Source organism: Budorcas taxicolor, chromosome 9, assembly GCF_023091745.1.
Source record: "Budorcas taxicolor isolate Tak-1 chromosome 9, Takin1.1, whole genome shotgun sequence".
NCBI classification, from domain to species: Eukaryota; Metazoa; Chordata; class Mammalia; order Artiodactyla; family Bovidae; genus Budorcas; species Budorcas taxicolor.
This window is the reverse complement of record NC_068918.1, coordinates 30052874-30071279: the sequence shown is the minus strand read 5'-3', so window position 1 is coordinate 30071279 and position 18406 is coordinate 30052874.

Genomic DNA, 18406 nt, shown 5'->3' with positions numbered 1-18406 from the left:
CGTACGTATTCATATTATATATTTTATATACTTATTGTGTTGATTATCCTTTGCCTGCACCAGAATATGAAGTTTATGAAGAAATAGTTTTTCTTCAAAGTTCTGTCCAGGGCTTCCCTGGTGGTCCAGTGGTTAAGAATCTGCCTGCCAATGCAGAGGACACGGGTTTGATCCCTGGTCTGGGAGGATCCCACATGCCACAGGGCAACTAAGCCCATGTGCCACAGCTACTGAAGCTGGCGCATGCTAGAGCCTGCGCTCGGCAACAAGAGAGGCCTCTGCAGTGAGAAGCCTGCACACCACAACTAGAGAGAGCCCACGTGCAGTGATGAAGACCCCGTGCACCCAAAAACAGATAAAAACACATTTCAATTAAAAAAAAAGTTCTACCCATTGCCATATGCCCAGTGCCTAAAGTAGCACCTAATACATATTGAAAGTATTAGTCGCTCAGTCATGTCCGACTCTTTGCGACCTCGTTGACTATAGCCCACCTGGCTCCTCAGACCATGGAATCTTCCAGGCAAGAATACTGGAATGGACTGCTGTTCCCTTCTCCAGGGCATCTTTCTTACCCAAGTATTCAACCCAGGTCTTCTACATTAAAAGCAGATTCTTTACTGTCTGAGCCACTAGGGAAGCCCTAGCGCATATTAAATGCTCAATAAATACTTGTTGAATGGTTGATAGATGAATGAATGATGAATTAATTTCTTGGTGGCCATTTTAGCCAAGGGAGTAGAGATATTCAACACTCCTTTCCCAAAGAAACTACAACACTCCCACATCGTAATTAAGTTTCACTAGTGGTGTGAAGTATAAGAGATCCTTTGTTTAGGAAAGAATCTTTTGTTTAAAATGAAAAGAGAATAGTAATTCCTTAATTTTCTTTGTCCTCACCCACTAGGCTGTTAGCTATTTCAATCCTTCATTCATAGCGTCTTTTAAAGTTCTCCTAGTCTCTTGAGTTTCTGAGGTTATGTAAATTATGAGAAAGTTAGAAATGTAGAGAAGAAACTGATGAAAATCTAGGATCATTTTACTTTTAATGGTTTTGTATCAGAAATAATAAAATAATATAATATATTCTTCCCTGGCAGGTCACACCTGAACACGCGAGTTCCTTAGCTCTCCTCTAGCACAGGGAAGGTGCAAAGTTAGTGCCTAGTAAATGAAAGTACAGACAGCCTTCTGTATTCTCAGATTCCATGCCTTGGAATTCAACCAACCACGGACTGAATTTTCTTGAGATAGGGACCATTACTAATCTTTTCTTTAAAAAACAATGAAACTCTGGCACAAAGAAATTAATTTGCCAAAAGTCACTGTATTACTTTTCCCATGGCTACCCTACGTAACAAAGCTCTACAGACTGGCTGGCTTAAACAATAGAAATCATTTTTCACGGTTTTGGAAGCCAGAAGTCTGAATCAAGGTGCCGGCAGGGCCGTGCCCCCTCTGCTCCAGGCCTCTCCCCTAGCTGTGGCTGTCCCTGGCCCTGCGCGTGTCTTCACAGAGCATTCTCCCTCTGTGTGTCTCTGCGTCCACATTTCTTCTTTTTATTAATATAAGGACACCAGTCATATTGGACTAGAGGCCCACCTTTCTGTAACATGATCTCATTTTAACTGATCACATCTGCCAACACCCCAGTTTCCAAATAAGGTCACATTCTGAAGTCCCCGGGGAAGTAGGACTTCAACATACGAATTCTGGGAGCACGCAACCGCAGTCGCCCACCAGTTAGCAAACGGCAGAGCCAGGACTTGAACTCAGTTGTCTGCTGTTGACACCATGATGGTCTATGACCCGTGCCTGGACAGAGTGCAGGGACAATGGTGGTGCTGCAGAGAGGGTGGGGACCAGATCCGCGGCTGTGGTGCTTGGAGTCATTGTCTTTGTACGGTGCTCAGGATGTTCATTTGCCCTCACCTTCTACTTCCATGAAAAAAAAAAAATAGAACCATGGCTGATGTCTCACACGTTTTATAATAAGTTTTTGCCTACTTTTGACTGTTCTGTTGCCTTTCTGACAACGCTGATGGTTTTCCACTGGGATTTAGGATGTTAGAGTGAGACATCATGGAGTAAAGGATGGGGGTGAGCGAACATGATTCCCCTACCCTGGGACTAGACTGAGAGCTAATGATTTATCTTTGCATTATTTAATCAGTAAATAATTATTGAGCCCTCCTATTGTGCTGGGCAGCATGCTAGTCATGGAGATAACCTGAGACCATGTTGGACTTCAGGCCTGCCCTCTCAGAGACTGCAGGCTCATAGGGGGTGGGCAGTTATGACAGAGGCTGTGGATTTCGGGTGAAGCGCAGGTCCATGAATCAAAAACCATGCAAGGAAGGCAGTGGTAAGCTTTTCATGTTGGTGAACAACAAGTACAGTTCATGAAAAATCCTGAGGATACTTTCATATCTTAGAGGAAGCAATACCATGGATACACGTGCACAGCATTTAGATTGCTTTCCTATTACTGAGCCATGTGGCGGATGGAAAGAGGGTGGAGTGAGGTAAAGTCGCAGTGGCTGGTTTTCTGCACCCCATGATTGTGATTTTCTATGTCAAGCCTTTCATACTTCCACCCCTACCCAGCCCACATGATTGTTGGTGTCAAAGACCAAGCTGGAAAACCAGCCGCAGGACAGCTAACAACAGACAATGTCAGGAGTCTTATTTCTGCTCCAGGCAGGATGCATTTTTATCTTTCTCTGAACACTGGAAATCACTCTTTCCATCACGTGCTTCCCTTCTACCATTTTACTCAAAAGCCCAGAGAACATGGGGCAGAGAACACACTCATGACAGCCCATGGGGCAGAGAGAGGGTAAGATTCAGCTGGCAGGCAGCATGGTGCCCAGTGCGTGGGAGGCACAGAGCTGCAACTCAGCCTGGAGAGAGGCCAAGTCAGGCAGCAACCAACAGAGGAGGGGCGGCCCAGGAGAAGAGGCGCCTGAACACATCAGAACTCAAGCCAGTTGGCAGCAAACTCCTTTATCAGTTCCCGAATGATAAAGAGGTGGAATTATGTCTTGGATCCCAACGCACACCATCATCTGAAGTTGTGTGTGCAGAGATGTCTAAGTGCGCTCTGTGTAACATGCATCTGGCTCTCAGTCCAGGGTATTGGTCCAGCTTCTCCCAATAAATGCTTCTAGCATGTCCTTAAAAATCCCTGATCCAAGAACCCTCTCAGGTGTCACTTTAGATGGTTATCTGTATGGAGTATTCAAATCTTTTCCGTGGCCAGAGGGGGAAAACTTAGAAAATCATACAGCTTCCAGAATGGAGCTAAAACATGGCTTATCTCAGTCTGTTGTACCTTACACCCTCATTACACAACAGGGACTGTGTCTTGATTTTTTACTTCCCATAGCACCAAGCACTACATGTGGCAGGCATTAAATAAATATACATATATATGTATATGTGTGTGTATATATATATATATATATATCTGAACATATGTTGAAATAAACTACATGTTCTGACAGTTTCAGTCAACACTACACATTTTGGGCTGGGGTTTCCAGGCTCTCTGTGTCATCCAGCCCCATAGGGCTGCTAAGACATGTGAGTTTTGACTGTCTAACCACATCCTGTTGTGCACAGGTACTTGCCACCCAAGCACTTGTCAAAGCAGTTGACTCTACTAATCTAAAGTGATGAAAGATTACTGATGGTGACGTTGGATAAGTGCCTCCAAGAGTAGTAGACCCACTGCCATTACTGTTTGTTAATCAGATGTGAGCTGAGATGATCTTTCCTGAATATCAAAGAGGGCAGGGTCCATAGAAAAAAACTCTCAGCATTCCAGTTGATCTTTAAACAGGATCTCTCATCTTGTGAGGCAAGATATCTGATACACAGAGTAAATATGCCCAGTTGAAGGACACAGCTACAAGTTAAGCTGTAGAGTTTAATTCCTGGTGAAAGGGTCAGAGGGCAGCCAGTCTCCTCGCAGGAGCTTTTAGCATCATGTGTCCGGGTTGTGAATTCCCAGGTGGTGGGGTGATTATTGCCCTCCAAAAGGTAAAGACAGAGAAATCTGGCTTCTGTTCTTCCTCATTCCCTCCTCCATTCCATGCAGCCCTAGGAACACACTTTACAGAAGTGTGGGCTTATGAGGTCGATGACCTCTGGGTTATCTACCTGAGTAGCAGAGTCAGTGAAACCTGGACAGAGTAATGGGTTTTGGGTTTGAACTCAATAGGTATACCTAGAAGTCTCTATTGCTAACTTCCTCCTTTTTATTGGCCTAACGAAATGCAAATCAACTGATACAGCTAAGAAGTATGGCATCCAGAGAAACCCTAGGCTTGCACCGGTGGTAAATGATGGTTCAGTCAAGTGGCACAGAGAAAACCCAAGAGCAGACGGCCTTCACGGAAGGGCCCAGCTTCTTGCTGCTCGGGCCTCACATTGTGGGAAAGAAAAGGACTGTTGAAGAAATATCTTGCTGTTCTTAATTGCTCTAAGAGCTGTTCAGGCAAATTTAAGGGAAAGAAATCTAGGCCAGGAATCATTCTACCCCTGTATTGCTGTAGGCTTCACTCGCCAGCTCCCTCTAGGACGAGGCCCCCTGCTGGTACTCATCACAGATTCCTTGTACACTGAGACAATGAACTTGCCCTAATAGATTTTCTCATGTTCAAGGTATTAAGGTTGGGCTAGAGTACAAAGCTGTATGGCAGTTGCCCTAAGACTGGTCTGAGGGTCAGATGAAAGTGCTGTGATTTGTGTACAGACAGAAGGCAGGCGGAGTGACAAGAGAAAACTAGGAGCCCACAGTTCTATCCCAGGAGGATTCTGGTGAGATCGGATCTGTTGACTGGCTTCTGAAGGCATCCTCTGTGGACCAGTACAGTCTTCATCTGCAAGACTTTCTGCTGGAGATGCAGAGACCACCTAAAGTCAGTCCTCACTATGCAGATTTCTGCACATTCTGTCTTCGGCACTAACGATAAACAAGAAATATTAGGAAGGACGGGAGTTGGGAGGGCACAAGGAGTCGTGGCACTTAAGATCTGGTCATTGGACGGTGTGAACTATTGCGGAAATGGCTGTTGAGCAGGACTGCAGCAGAGGCGATGGTGAACCTGCTTCTCTGTGTTCCCTGCGGCTGCTCTCCCGGGGCCACACTTGGGCAGGAGGAGAATCTGGTGACAGCAGTGGCTTCTTTTCTCTTCCACGCGCCGTCTCTCTGTTATTCGGCAATCTGCAGGGTGCATTATGTGCAAGCATTCTTCTCTTTCAGCTTCTCCCCTGTTTCCCAGGGATCGGATTTAGGGAGTCAAAAGTTACTGAGGGAACGTGTAGCCCTCCATCCTTCTCTAATCTCAGAATAATTCTACAGAGCTGTGCCTATCATATAAGTGTTTTAACACAATTTGACACCCAGGACCCCCTAAATTTAAAGGAAATGACTGTGTCCTGGGTCTGGGACAAAATGCTCGATTTAAATCATGCAAACAAATAAATAAATCATGCGCGCCTGTGTGTATTCAGCACATCTGGACACCTACCTACTATGTCACTAGACTTTAATGAAATCCTCCGACTTAACCTCCTCCCTCTTTAGGCTTTCTGTGATGTGGCCCCATGCCACCTATCTGATCCTACTTCCCACTCATTTGGAACCTCTTTGGCTGAGTACATACAACCACGAGGGTGTACCACAAGCTCACTGCCAGCACGCAGCGTTGCTGCTGGCCAGCGTGCCATCTGTGATACTGCTCATCCTCATCACAGCACGGTTCACCGAGAGGAGCCTGCAGCTGGCCTCCAGTAAATACTAGACTCATCGGTTCATCTGTGAAGCCACTGTCTTTGAACTCATCACTGAGGGGTATCTGGAGTTGCCTGGTGCAACTGAAAAGGGAAATTTTGAGAAACCAAGGAATCTAGGGCAACTTCTGCTTTGAATTTGGGACTGAAGCTAATTTAAAAGGCTGCCAAAAATCTGGAACCACTTTGCTGGCTGCAAGTTGTTGGTGAAGGCATGGAGAGTGTTTCCTTTTTCCTGAGGTCAGTTTGTAACATTCTGGAAAGGTTGTCCTCTCCCCCAGGCTGAAATCAACCTCACCCTCATTAGTTTCCTTTAAGGCTTGCCTGTCCTTCCCAGCATCCCCTGCCACACACACACACACACACACACACACACACACACACACACACACACACACACACACACACACACACATTCGGCTGGACCAGAATCGTTAATCTCCTCCTTTTTTTTAGGCTCCTGGAATTCATTACCATCCTTTCCCACTTACGCAGACATAACCTGAAATCTTACCAACATCAGAATTGTCTTCATATAAGGTGTTTCTTCAGTGACTCTTTGCACTCAGTGCTGTGCTGGGCAAAGCAGCAGATAAGTTCAGGGATTGAGGTCTACGCCGCTCGGTTGTATTGCCTTTCCATGTTTAGCATCTTTGGTCAGTTAATAAATAACTTCTTTTCGTTTCCCTTTACTTTTTCTTTGCTTTATTTCCTTTTCTTTTTGCCTGTAAAATGGGAATAAGATCACTTATCTCATGGAGCTTTTCAGAGGAATAAGTGAAGTCATCTACCCAAAGCACTTTGACAACTATAAAAACTCATGTACATGCTTGCTGTTATTTTCCATCAAGTGGAAAGCCTGGCACTTTAGCACATTTTGGTTGAAAGAAAGAAAGAATTAATTAATTAAATAAAACCCAAAGTCTGAACCACAGAATCAGGTTGGGAAGAGGTTACACTCACCCATGATATACCACGAGAACAGTGTCTAACGATACCTCACTAACTGAGACACGCGTTTTGGGCAGCAGCAATTATTGAGAACATAGTTGAAGACCAGTGTCCCCAGGTCAGCCAGAATAAATATTCCTGAACACATGCACCAAAACACGTGCCCTTTACTCACTAAGGCGGTCTTCAGACAGAGCCAATTTGTTCTCACAATTTTGTTTGTTCTTCGAACAACATGCTTCTCTGGGCTCCCAACCTCACAGAAACATTTTGGAGCAAACGAAAGATGGGAACATCTGGCTAAAGGAAACTTGTCACAGGCCCAGGAGGCATCACCGTGATCGACCCTCATGTCATAATTTGGTGTTTTTAATGACGGCCGTTTGTAAGCAGGCAAAGCCTCAAGTAGATTTAGTACTTCCTGAAATCATTCAAGCTAAATAAGACATTTAAGAAATGTCAGAAAGAAAAGAAATTTGCGTGCTTAAAATCAGAAGAGCGCAGGGAAAGTGTAGCGTGGCTGTGTCCCCAGATGCGGAAGGGCACTGTCTGGGTTGCGTGTGTGAGTGCTGAGAAGGGCAAGCCGAGGCTGGTCACAGAGGGCGTCCCTTCCCAGAAGAGAGGATGTGAGGGGTAGCCGCTTTTGTGGTAGCAGGGGTCTTCATCTGTGCTCCACACAGCTCTAAGTGCTTTTCCTGTATCAACACTAAATCCGTGGAACAGCTTTATGAAGTAGCCTTGTTAGTATCTTCCTTTTATAGACGAGAAACAGAGAGGTTAAGTAACTTCCCCCCAGGTCACATAGTCGTGGAGGTTAGCCTGGCTCCAGACTCTATGCTCCTATGGCTCCCCCAGGTTTTAAAAGAGGAGAATAAAACTCACCGATAGGAAGAAAAACCATAGGAGCAATGCACTGAGTGCGGATGATGAAGGAAAAAGAAATTATTAAAATAGTACTTTGAAACTGTGAGATCAGGAAGAAGGCTGCCCTGTAGCTTTTTGCTGTTGTTAAAGAAAAATTCATGGGACATCCCTGGTGGTCCAGTGGTTAAGACTCCCAGCTTCCATTGCAGGGGCACCAGTTCGATCGAACTAAGGGAGAACTAAGAACATGCTGCCGATTCAGCAAAACAAAAAACATCAAAAAAATTCATGAAAAGAATGTGGTTTAGGGAGTTGTCTGAATGATGCATTAGAAGAGACCATCATTCAAAAACAGGCGTGATGATGATTTTATAAAACTCTTGTTTCAATTGTGAGTGTGTGCTGGGATGCGATAAACTATTTTTCTTATGAAGAGTCACAGTCAAGAGACTCTGAAAGCCTTTGCCATCTAGAGTTCGCTGCTCCACTGGGACTAAGCTGGCTGGATCTGCAGTCTCATTGCTGCTGGTCGCCTAATAGCTCCCTCCATGCTGCCCACTCATTTCCAGCAGGAGAGTCCCTCACTGACCGACTTGCTTGGGCAGCATCCAGAGTGTGGGTACGTGGATTCGTTCACAAGGGGCTCTTATCAGAGGCCGTGTCCGTAGGTCAGTTGTGAAGTGTGGGAAAGACCAGACCGACGATAAACAAATGTGGATCAAGCGCCTACTATGTGAAGCGGCCTGTGTTAGGCGACTGGCGCTCTGACATTTTTGATTTAACAAATCTAAGTCTGGTGTAAATTTAAGAAACAGCAGAAGGAAAATTTTGTTTTGAAATGAGAGAAAGAAAACCAAGTCCTCCCCCGTGCGTAGCTCTGTAGCTTGACAAGCTTCAGTATACGGGCTGGCTTTAACTCTGTTTTCACTTCCAGTGGGTATGCTTTGAGTTGGCACACAAAGTCAGTGTGTGAATGGCGTGGGAGTTGAGAAAGTTGCATTGCTGTTTCTCTTCTTAAAATTAACAGTGAAATCCTTATGAGAGCAGTGTAGGCCCAGGAATGTGCCTCACATGGTTCTCTAACTGCATAATTAGGGAGTTCTTCGTAAGAAAATAGTCCTCATTCTTGCCGAAATTGGTGCCCCCTCCTCCACAGCCTCCTCTGAGAAGGGGCTGACTGACAGAAGCGCCACAGCTTCTCCAAGTCCTAGAACCTTGCTGTCGATATAGTATCCACCCCTCGCCATTAGGCCCTGTCAGGTGAGGTTTACGGATGTTTTGAACTGTCCTGAAGCCGTGTTGTGTTGAGCTTCCTTGCTTTTCTGAACTGCAGTGGCTGTCTCATCATCTATAGTATGTGTCTAAATTCCCAGAAGAGGTCAGTCTACAGTGGCCCAGGGCCACCTTCATAGCCAAGAGCCTTCTACAAAAAGTGGTCAGCATGGGAGCTTGTTAGCAATGCAGACTGTCAGGGCCCATCTTAGCCCCACCAGATCAGAACCTGCATTTTAATAAGATACTCAGGTGATCTGTGTGCACAGTGAAGTTAGAAAAGTACTGGGGTTGAAACCTAGGAGCAACTCAGAGGCAGTCTGCTGCTGCTGCTAAGTCACTTCAGTCGTGTCCGACTCTGTGTGACCCCATTGACAGCAGCCCACCAGGCTCCCCCATCCCTGGGATTCTCCAGGCAAGAACACTGGAGTGGGTTGCCATTTCCTTCTCCAATGCATGAACGTGGAAAGTGAAAGTGAAGTCACTCAGTTGTGTCTCACTTCGCGACCCCATGGACTACAGCCCACCAGGCTCCTCTGTCCATGGGATTTTCCAGGCAAGAGTACTGGAGTGGGCTGCCATTGCCTTCTAGAGGCAGTCTAGAATTCGATTAATATGTGGAGGCTCAACCAACTGCTGACCTAAAACAAATAGACTGCAGGTTATTTCTCCAACAAAAATTGGGTTTATTCCAAGGTCAGCAAAGAATTACAACTGGAGTTTTGCAACCTTGGTGAACTCTATGCTAGTCCCATCACAGCAAAGAGAGGAGAACTCTTCTGAAGATGCGGAGAGGAAGCTAGGGTGGGGGTGGCCATTGGAGGAACTGAGAGTTCAAAGTATAGTGGTTTTTCATTGGCTGAGTGTGACAGTCTCTCGTTGGCCAAGCTCTTGCCAGGCAAGAAAAGGAGGTCTTTCTTCTTCCTTTTGAGCTCTGCTCTGGTGGGAGGGGGTTGAGAGTTCCCCCTTTGGGCCTCTTGGCTCTGTTTTAGTTGCAGGTTCTCTTTATAGATTTTTATATACCAACCAATTAACCAGCCAGTCAATGCCTACATTTCTTATAGAACACCTACCATGTCTAGCATGATAACCAATACAGAGATCAAAGTAGCAAAAAAGTGCAGTCCTCGTGTTTCCCGAGTAAAAACTTTCATCACAATGGTAGCAGGATCAAGGACAATAACTAGGTCCAAGGAAGTAGTAGTAAGTGGGAGGCATTTGGTAAGTCTGTGGTTCCTGCAAACACGGAGGTCGGGATGCAACTTTGGCTAATCATGATTCCATCATAGTGAGCGGTCAAAGTGACAACAGAGAGAAAAACTCTGGTTTTCGTTTTTGACAAAAAGCAAACTGTTGGGACAGGTGGGAGGGCATGAAGGTAGGCACTGTGTCCTGTTGTGGCTTGAAACCTCTTCCAGAGAGCTGTCAACCAGAGTCTGTAGTTATACAATGGTTACAAAACCACTCCTTAGGAATACACCAGTCATGGGCAGTTTTCCCTCGGTATCCATGAGGGGTTGGTTCCAGAACCTCTTGTGGATAGCAAAATCCATAAATGCTCAAGTCCCTTCCCCATCTCGTCCTTTCGTGGGTGTTGATCTCTGTTGAACATTGTGCACCCCACACTCCCTCTCAGCATCTGCTTGCAGGGAACTTGCTCTGGGACAGTAAGATTACCACATTAACAAACATTACAGGAAGACACTGGCCAGTTCATCTGTAGCCTGACAAGCCTATACATTCAGGTCGGCTATTAAAAAATTCATCTCATCGGGAAATTGGATTTTACCTTACGAGCAAATGTTTTTATTTGCATACCCTCAGCACTACCCCCTCCGCCCCCCAGGAAATGGCAGCGCGCTCCAGTGTTCTTGCCTGGAGAATCCCAGGGACAGAGGAGCCTGGTGGGCTGCAGTCCATGGGGTCACACAGAGTCAGACACAACTGAGTGACTTAGCAGCAGCTGCCCCCGCCCCGCAGCAGTGTTGTATTCAGGCCCGTCCACGCCATGTCCTCCACGCTGCATTCTGCTCCCTGGACCGCACCCCACCCCCCTCATTCCTGCTCTTAGGTTTTGTCTTATGCTGTTCCCACCACTATAAATGCCCTTCCTTCTGCTCTCTTGCATGTCTGTGTAAATCCTACTCATTCAAGGTCTTCAAGGAAGGTACCACTTCCTCCATGAAGGCCTCCTTGCCTCAAGTAGCTCTCTCTTGTTATTCCTTTATTTTTTAAATTGAATTACACTTTATTGTATTTTAATAATACAGCTCAATTAGGCACTGTTATTCTTAACTTGTTTCATGTGAAGCAGATACCAAATTCATACTTCCTAGTACCTGATATAGTCCAGAGCATTAGGTAGACACCCATAAAATGGAGAAGGCGATGGCACCCCACTCCAGTACTCTTGCCTGGAAAATCCCATGGATGGAGGAGCCTGGTAGGCTGCAGTCCATGGGGTCACTAAGAGTTGGACATGACTGAGCGACTTCCGTTTCACTTTTCATGTTCATATATTGGAGGAGGAAATGGCAACCCACTCCAGTGTTCTTGCCTGGAGAATCCCAGGGACAGGGGAGCCTGGTGGGCTGCCGTCTATGGGGTCGCACAGAGTCGGACACGACTGAAGCGACTTAGCAGCAGCAGTAGCATAAAACACTAGTCAACTGAATAAAAGACATGGATGATGATATCAATATTGAAAATATTAGGAAATGCATCCAGGAAAGTTTAAATTTTAAATCATACCCTGAAGCAGTGTGTTCCAAAGCCCACTTCTTGAATTTGTTGTTTAAGATAGTTTTTGCAGTCAAATTCATTTGGAAAATTTTGCCTCTAGGGTCTTCCTACTGGAGATGGGCACACTGGCCTATCAAATAGTAAAGGATCCGAGAAATCCTAGAGTAAACAAATCTGGTTGACTTTAACCCAAACTACTTTAATGTAAAAAAATACATTCATTTTCCATTTTTCCATAGCATCTATTAGTATCCCCCATGGAGTTTGTATAGAACACACTCTGGGAGCCATAACCCAGCAGAGGACAGAGGGGGTGTCAGCGCTGAGAGCTCAGGTAGGCCTGAAGGCAGAGACATCAGCAAATGGGCCGATGAGCGCTATTCCCAAGCTCAGATGGGGAACAGGGTCCACAGGCAGGGGGACAATAGCAGGACCAGCAGGAGGCCGGGCTGCAGTTCACACCAACGACTCCCGGGGAGGGCTCGCTTTGGGCAGCCAAGCTCAGCTCTGGCTGCCAACTGGCATCACCTGGGGGAGCTTGGAAACATCCAGACGCCTGGGTCTCACCCTGCAAAATGTTGATGCCACTGGTCTGAGGTGAGTCCTAGGCACTGGGAGGTTTCAAGTTCCCCAAGTCATCCCAGTGGCAGCTCAAGTTGAGAGCCACTGCTTTAGGGGAAAGGGAATAGAAATGTTGAAAAGGATCGGCTCTTCTGCATGCTGGGGTTCCTTTACTGAGTGTGTCTGCTGTATCAGAAGTTGCTCTGGGAGGCTGTCAACCTCTGCTGCGTAAGTAACGGCCATGCTGCTCACTGTGGACCTGAGCTTCCTGCTTCAGGTGGGGGTCCACAGGCCACCAGCACTGACTCCACCTGGGGGCCAGTCAGAGGGGCAAAACTCCAGGTCCTGAATGGTGATCTCTGTGAGATCTGTATTTGGCCCAGAGGCACTGAGCCAGCACAGCCGCTCCACTCAGCGTGATGCCATCCAGAGAGGTCGCCTGTGGGCTCTTCATTCATCTTGGGTTGGAAGGCACGTCTCTCCTGGTCCATAGTCACTAGCCTCCTAGACCTCAGGTCTGCTACCCAGGAGGCCTGACTGCCTGGCTCTCGAAGGAGCCTCCAGGGTCCCCAGATTAAAATTTTCAAAGTCAGTAGTTTGAGTTATCCAATCCTAAATTGGTGGAAACTTGTCTAGTTGTGTTCCCCTGATACGGTAAAACAAACAAACAAACACAGAAATGTAGTTAGATTTACAGAGATGACAAAGGGTGTCCAAAATGGTTCTTTAAGCTTTGGGTTAAATAAAGAATGGGGGAAAATCAGAAATCTAGGCCATAAGAGATCAGCCAAGTCATCCAAATTGGTCTGAGTCAGGAAAGAAGAGTCTGTTGCCCCAGGAGCTTCATGGGGCTGAGCCAGGTGGGCAAAGATGGGGAGCTTAGTGGAACACCGCTCCCCCACCCCGAGACAGAGGTGAACCACTTGTGGCCCCATGAGTGACTGTCCCACAGCCTGAGCCCACGTCTCCTGCTCTGTGTGCTTTCTACCTTCACAGAAGGATTTAATTGTCAGTTCTCCTCGCGATGCAAAACAAACAGACCCAAACAGCCTCATACTTCTGTAGTGAGTTGAGACCCAAACAGCCTCATACTTCTGTAGTGAGCTGATATTCTGGATCATCAGCTGTCCTCTTCCTTCTCCATTACCAAACTCACGGAAGGTCTGTCCTTCCAGGGCCAACACGAACGGCAGGCTCCTCATTCTACTCCTTCCCTCGTGAATTAGCTTGCTTGTTCATTTGTTCAACAATGGTTTATTATCTAGTGTTTATTGTGAAGAGCAATACATATGCTCATGTCTACCCAGAACTCAGAGAAAGCACACCTGTGGACAGTGTTGAACTGTTGGGAGCCAGCGTGCGGAACTCCGCCCATGGCAAAGGTCATGAGGAAGGAAGCTTGGCATACGCAAAGGCGTGATCAAGCCTCAGGAGACCCCCTGTTCCCGAGCATCTACCCCAAAACCAGAGTACTTTACGGGGAGCTCTCCCCCATAACCATTTCTCTCAGAGAAGGAGTTAACTTGCAGCTCCAGTTAATAAAAATTCCTGGGCGTGACCAGAGTGTTTCAACTTACGAACTCTGAAGTTTCTCTGGCCTGCCTGATCGGGCTAGTCCAGCCGCATGTGGTTGTTTACAGCCTCCCAACTGTGAGAGGCATGGGATGTTTTAAAACTTTCTAAATACAGACTCTTTTGAGAAGTTAGAAGATCATTAGTATAATATAGTGGGTTGATTAGGAATTATATTGGTGAAGGGTTTTTTCATTTATCCTGCCAATAATTACTGCTAATTCCCTGCCCTGGGTGTGACAAGGATGTCTCAGGTCAAACCTCTCTGCTGACAGACTAGCTTGTGTGACAACCTCTCAACCATAAACAGCACAGAGAGTGTGGAGTATTAGCATAGAGCTTTTTTCATTGATGAGTCAATGATTGCCATCAGGCCTCCATATCCTTAGGCACCTGGAAATATATTAATCAATGTATTTGGAATATAGAAAAGGAAATATAGTAGTTTTTTGATGTTAGCAATACTAGACTTTTTGAGTTAATGAATCTTCTCTTTTGTTATAGATCACTGTACTTTGTTATAAATCACTATAAATCACTGTGCCCTTGCTATGCAAAAATGTAACTTTATCACTATCTTAAAACAAAATAGATCTTAAGGGGAACATTGGTGAAGGGTTTACATTTGTTGAGCCAATATTTGCTGCTAAATCTCTATATTCCTATCCTTATAATGAATATAACTAGCATAAGGAGAAGTAAGTATTAACCTTTAAGATTAATCATGTTAAACCTTAGGTTAAGTAAATTCCTTTCTTGATTGTAACTCACTACACCCCCACCCTATAGGAATGCAACTTTATTTGGAGGGTGGTGCCTGATTTAAGAAAAAATCACCCCTGGAAAAATAAGTTTTCTGGTTAACTGACCAGTATCAGAAAGGGCCATAAAATGTCAGCAGACCTCATGGCTAAAAGATGATGAAACTCATAAGACCTTTGTATAATTTTATATGAAGCACCTGATTGTGACAAGGGTCAGGTCTGCTGACCCCTTTGTGACTCTGTATTCATCCCTATGTATAACAAAAAGGTATATAAACAAACCTGAAAAATAAAGAAATCGGATCAGTTTCTGGAAAGACTGATTCCCCCGTGTCGTTTCTTTCTCGCTCCCCGTTTTCCTGGCTGAATTCCCATCTGAAATGTGGGTACTCACCAAGCCTGCTAATTCTGCCTGGGCTTCTGAGATCGGAGCGGGGAGGCCTCAGTGCCTCCTCTCCTTTGGGAGAATGGAAAGACGCCTGTGGCCTACGTAGGTGGTGATTGGTATTCCATGTAAACCAGTTATTCAGCCTCTTTTCTCCACTAATTCTCCTACTACACTATCTGTTTCTAATCTCCCTCTATATCTGTAATTAAATAAGTTTTTTCCAGGACACCGACTCTGTCCCCACCTTCAAATCACCCTGGATCCACTGGGGCTGGACCCTGGCATTGAACGAAAAGTTTCTGGGCTGTTAGGTGAAAACTATATGTCAGGTGAAACTATAAACTCTACTCCACCAAGAGAGAATACTAATTTATTAACCTAAAGGATAAGATCATTATTAGAGGTGTTCTGGCACATACACTTCAAATAAAAGCTGACCATTTGTGTATACATTCAGTCACTCTAGGCTTCCCTAGTGGCTCAGACAGTAAAGAAACTGCCTGCCAATGCCGGAGATGTGGGTTTGATCCCTGGGTTGGGATGATCCTCTGGAGAAGGGAATGGCAACCCACTCCAGTATTCTTGACTAGAGAATTCCAAGGACAGAGGAACCTGGTGGCCTACAGTCCATGGGGTGGCAACGAGTTGGGCACGACTGAGTGACTTTCACTTCTTTCACTCATTCTGAAGACAACTTCTTTTCCTCTCTCCAGAATGTGACGTGAGCCCTCAAACTGGTAACTTTGGAAGCAGAGCAGCGTGTCTGGTACCTGCTCGGTCCTTCTGACCTCTTCCATCACAGGCTGGGCTGTGGTACAATAGTCAGGTCAAATATGGCCCGGTGGCAGTCTAAGCACTGTAGGATTGTGCATGAGTTAAGCTGACTTTATTTTTCTGGGCTCCAAAATCACTGCAGATGGTGATTGCAGCCATGAAATTAAAAGACACTTGCTCCTTGGACCAACCTAGACAGCATATTAAAAAGCAGAGACATTACTTTGCCAACGAAGGTCCGTCTAGTCAAGGCTATGGTTTTTCCAGTGGTCATGTATGGATGTGAGAGTTGGACTATGAAGAAAGCTGAATGGCAAAGAATTGATGCTCCTGAACTGTGGTATTGGAGAAGACTCTTGAGAGTGCCTTGGACTGCAAGGAGATCCAACCAGTCCATCCTAAAGGAGATCAGTCCTGGGTGTTCATTGGAAGGACTGATGTTGAAGCTGAAACTCCAATCCTTTGGCCACCTGATGCAAAGAGCTGACTCCTTGGAAAAGACCCTGATGCTGGGAAAGATTGAGGGCAGGAGGAGAGGGGATGACAGAGGATGAGATGGCTGGATGGCATCACTGATACAATGGACATGGGTTTGGGTGGACTCTGGGAGTTGGTGATGGACAGGGAGGCCTGGTGTGCTGTGGTTCATGGGGTCGCAAAGAGTCGGATACGACTGAGTGACTGAACTGAACTGAACTGAACTGATAGAAATGTGCCCACCTTGGGGGCTGTAGCAGGAATGTAGATTGAAGGTGGTCCAGCAAGAGCCCAGAGAGGAAGATGTGTTTATTTTTGGTCATTTAGTTACTCAAAGAGGTGAAAGGGAAAAGCAAGGTTCTTGGGTACAGACCAAAGGCAGGATAGTTCACTGGCAACACATTGGGTACCTCACAGAAGGGACAGGAAGATTGCAGAACTAGACTTGGAAATTGGGAGGCTGGGCAGGGCGAGCCCGTGATGGTCAGATCTCAGGAATAATCAGGGCAGCCCATGGCATCAGTGCCAGCCCCTCCGGATTGGAGTCTGGACGTCAGCACCACCGTCACCATGACGGCCACAAGTCACACCTGTGTCGCTCCTTCCAGAGTCCCGATTTTGAGCATTCAATGACCCCAGCCCAGGTCCTGTGTCCACACTGTATCTGCCACGGGAGAGGAGAAAAGGGTCACCTGGCAACTCCCAGCTCCTGTAGTAGGAAATGGGACCCTATCTCCCTGCAAGGCACATCTGCTGGAGGGCTTATTCCCAAATAAGCGGGTGTGGTTACTGGGCAGCCAAAAATATGGCACAAGTCCACCAAAGGTCATACCTTTAAAGCTGAGTCTATCCGAGCTCTCCTGTCCCACACACCCTGCCTAAGCATCTGAGGAAGCTTAGGTCCACCCGGCCATCTGCACAGGGAAGATGACAGGCAGCACTCCAGAAGATGGCACACAAGTTAGAACTCTGCTGGGTACAGTGACTAGAAACCCAATCTGAATTCGCTGACTTGAAACAGAATATTATTTTAAGAGTACGAGGAGGCATGTGTTTCTTGGAGCCCAGGGGCTGGTAATCGTTAAGACGGTGGCGACAACACAGTCCAATGACTTGAATGCTGTCAGGATCCTGACCGAATACTATTATAATTAATCATAATATTTGTGAAGCACTTATGTCCTTACATTTATTATTATTTTTTTTTACAACAACTCTGTGAAGTCTGAACTAAAATCACTCCCATCTTACAGAAGATGAAGCCTGGAGAAGTTAGGGCTTACGGCCAGCGTAAGCTACTAGGTACAGTACCTAGTACAGCCGGTGGGTAAGAGCTGGTGACCTGGGAACCCGTGCACACGACCCTCAGCACACGTGTCCTCCTGGCTCCTCAGTGCAGACCACCGTGCTCTGCACCCAGCTCCACAGACCCCAAGTTTCCCGCTCGGGTCCACTGGCCCAGGGAGACGTCACTCTCCCCTGTGTCCCAAGTCCAGTCTTTCAGCTGGACCACTGTGATTGGCGTCACCCCGAGCCACTGTGTCATAACCTAGCAGATGTCGTGGGCAATGGCTGGGGGCTTCAGAGACACGGCAACCGTTCTCAAAAACTAAGGGTTGCTGGCAGACAAACACTCATTAACTATACATTTCCACCGTGCCTCCTGGTGACTCTTCATGTTTGTCTCACTTTCCAGCAATTTAGAAATAAATTTAATTTTCAAAGGCAAGGACTAACTCATTCCATATGTCTGGGAACATCTATTTCTCTCTCTCACAGAATTGCTTTCTTCTTTTATTATTAAATTTTTTTTTCAATTTTTCCATTTCATGCTACACTTGATTTTTTTTTTTTTTTTGGTAATCCTTTTTGGAACTTTTATGAAAGTAGGTGATGTACACGTCATAGATTAAAAGCAAAAAAGACCAGAGCATTGTGCTGTCCAGCAACAACCAACAAAACATAGCCACGTATGGCTATTTAAATTTAATTAAGCTAAAGCTGAAACTCCAGTACTTTGGCCACCTCATTCGAAGAGCTGACTCATTGGAAAAGACTTTGATGCTGGGAGGGATTGGGAGCAGGAGGAAAAGGGGACGACAGAGGATGAGATGGCTGGCTGGCATCACTGACTCGATGAACATGAATCTGAGTGAACTCCAGGATATGGTTATGGACAGGGAGGCCTGGCATGCTGCGATTCATGGGGTTGCAAGGAGTTGGACATGACTGAGCGACTGAA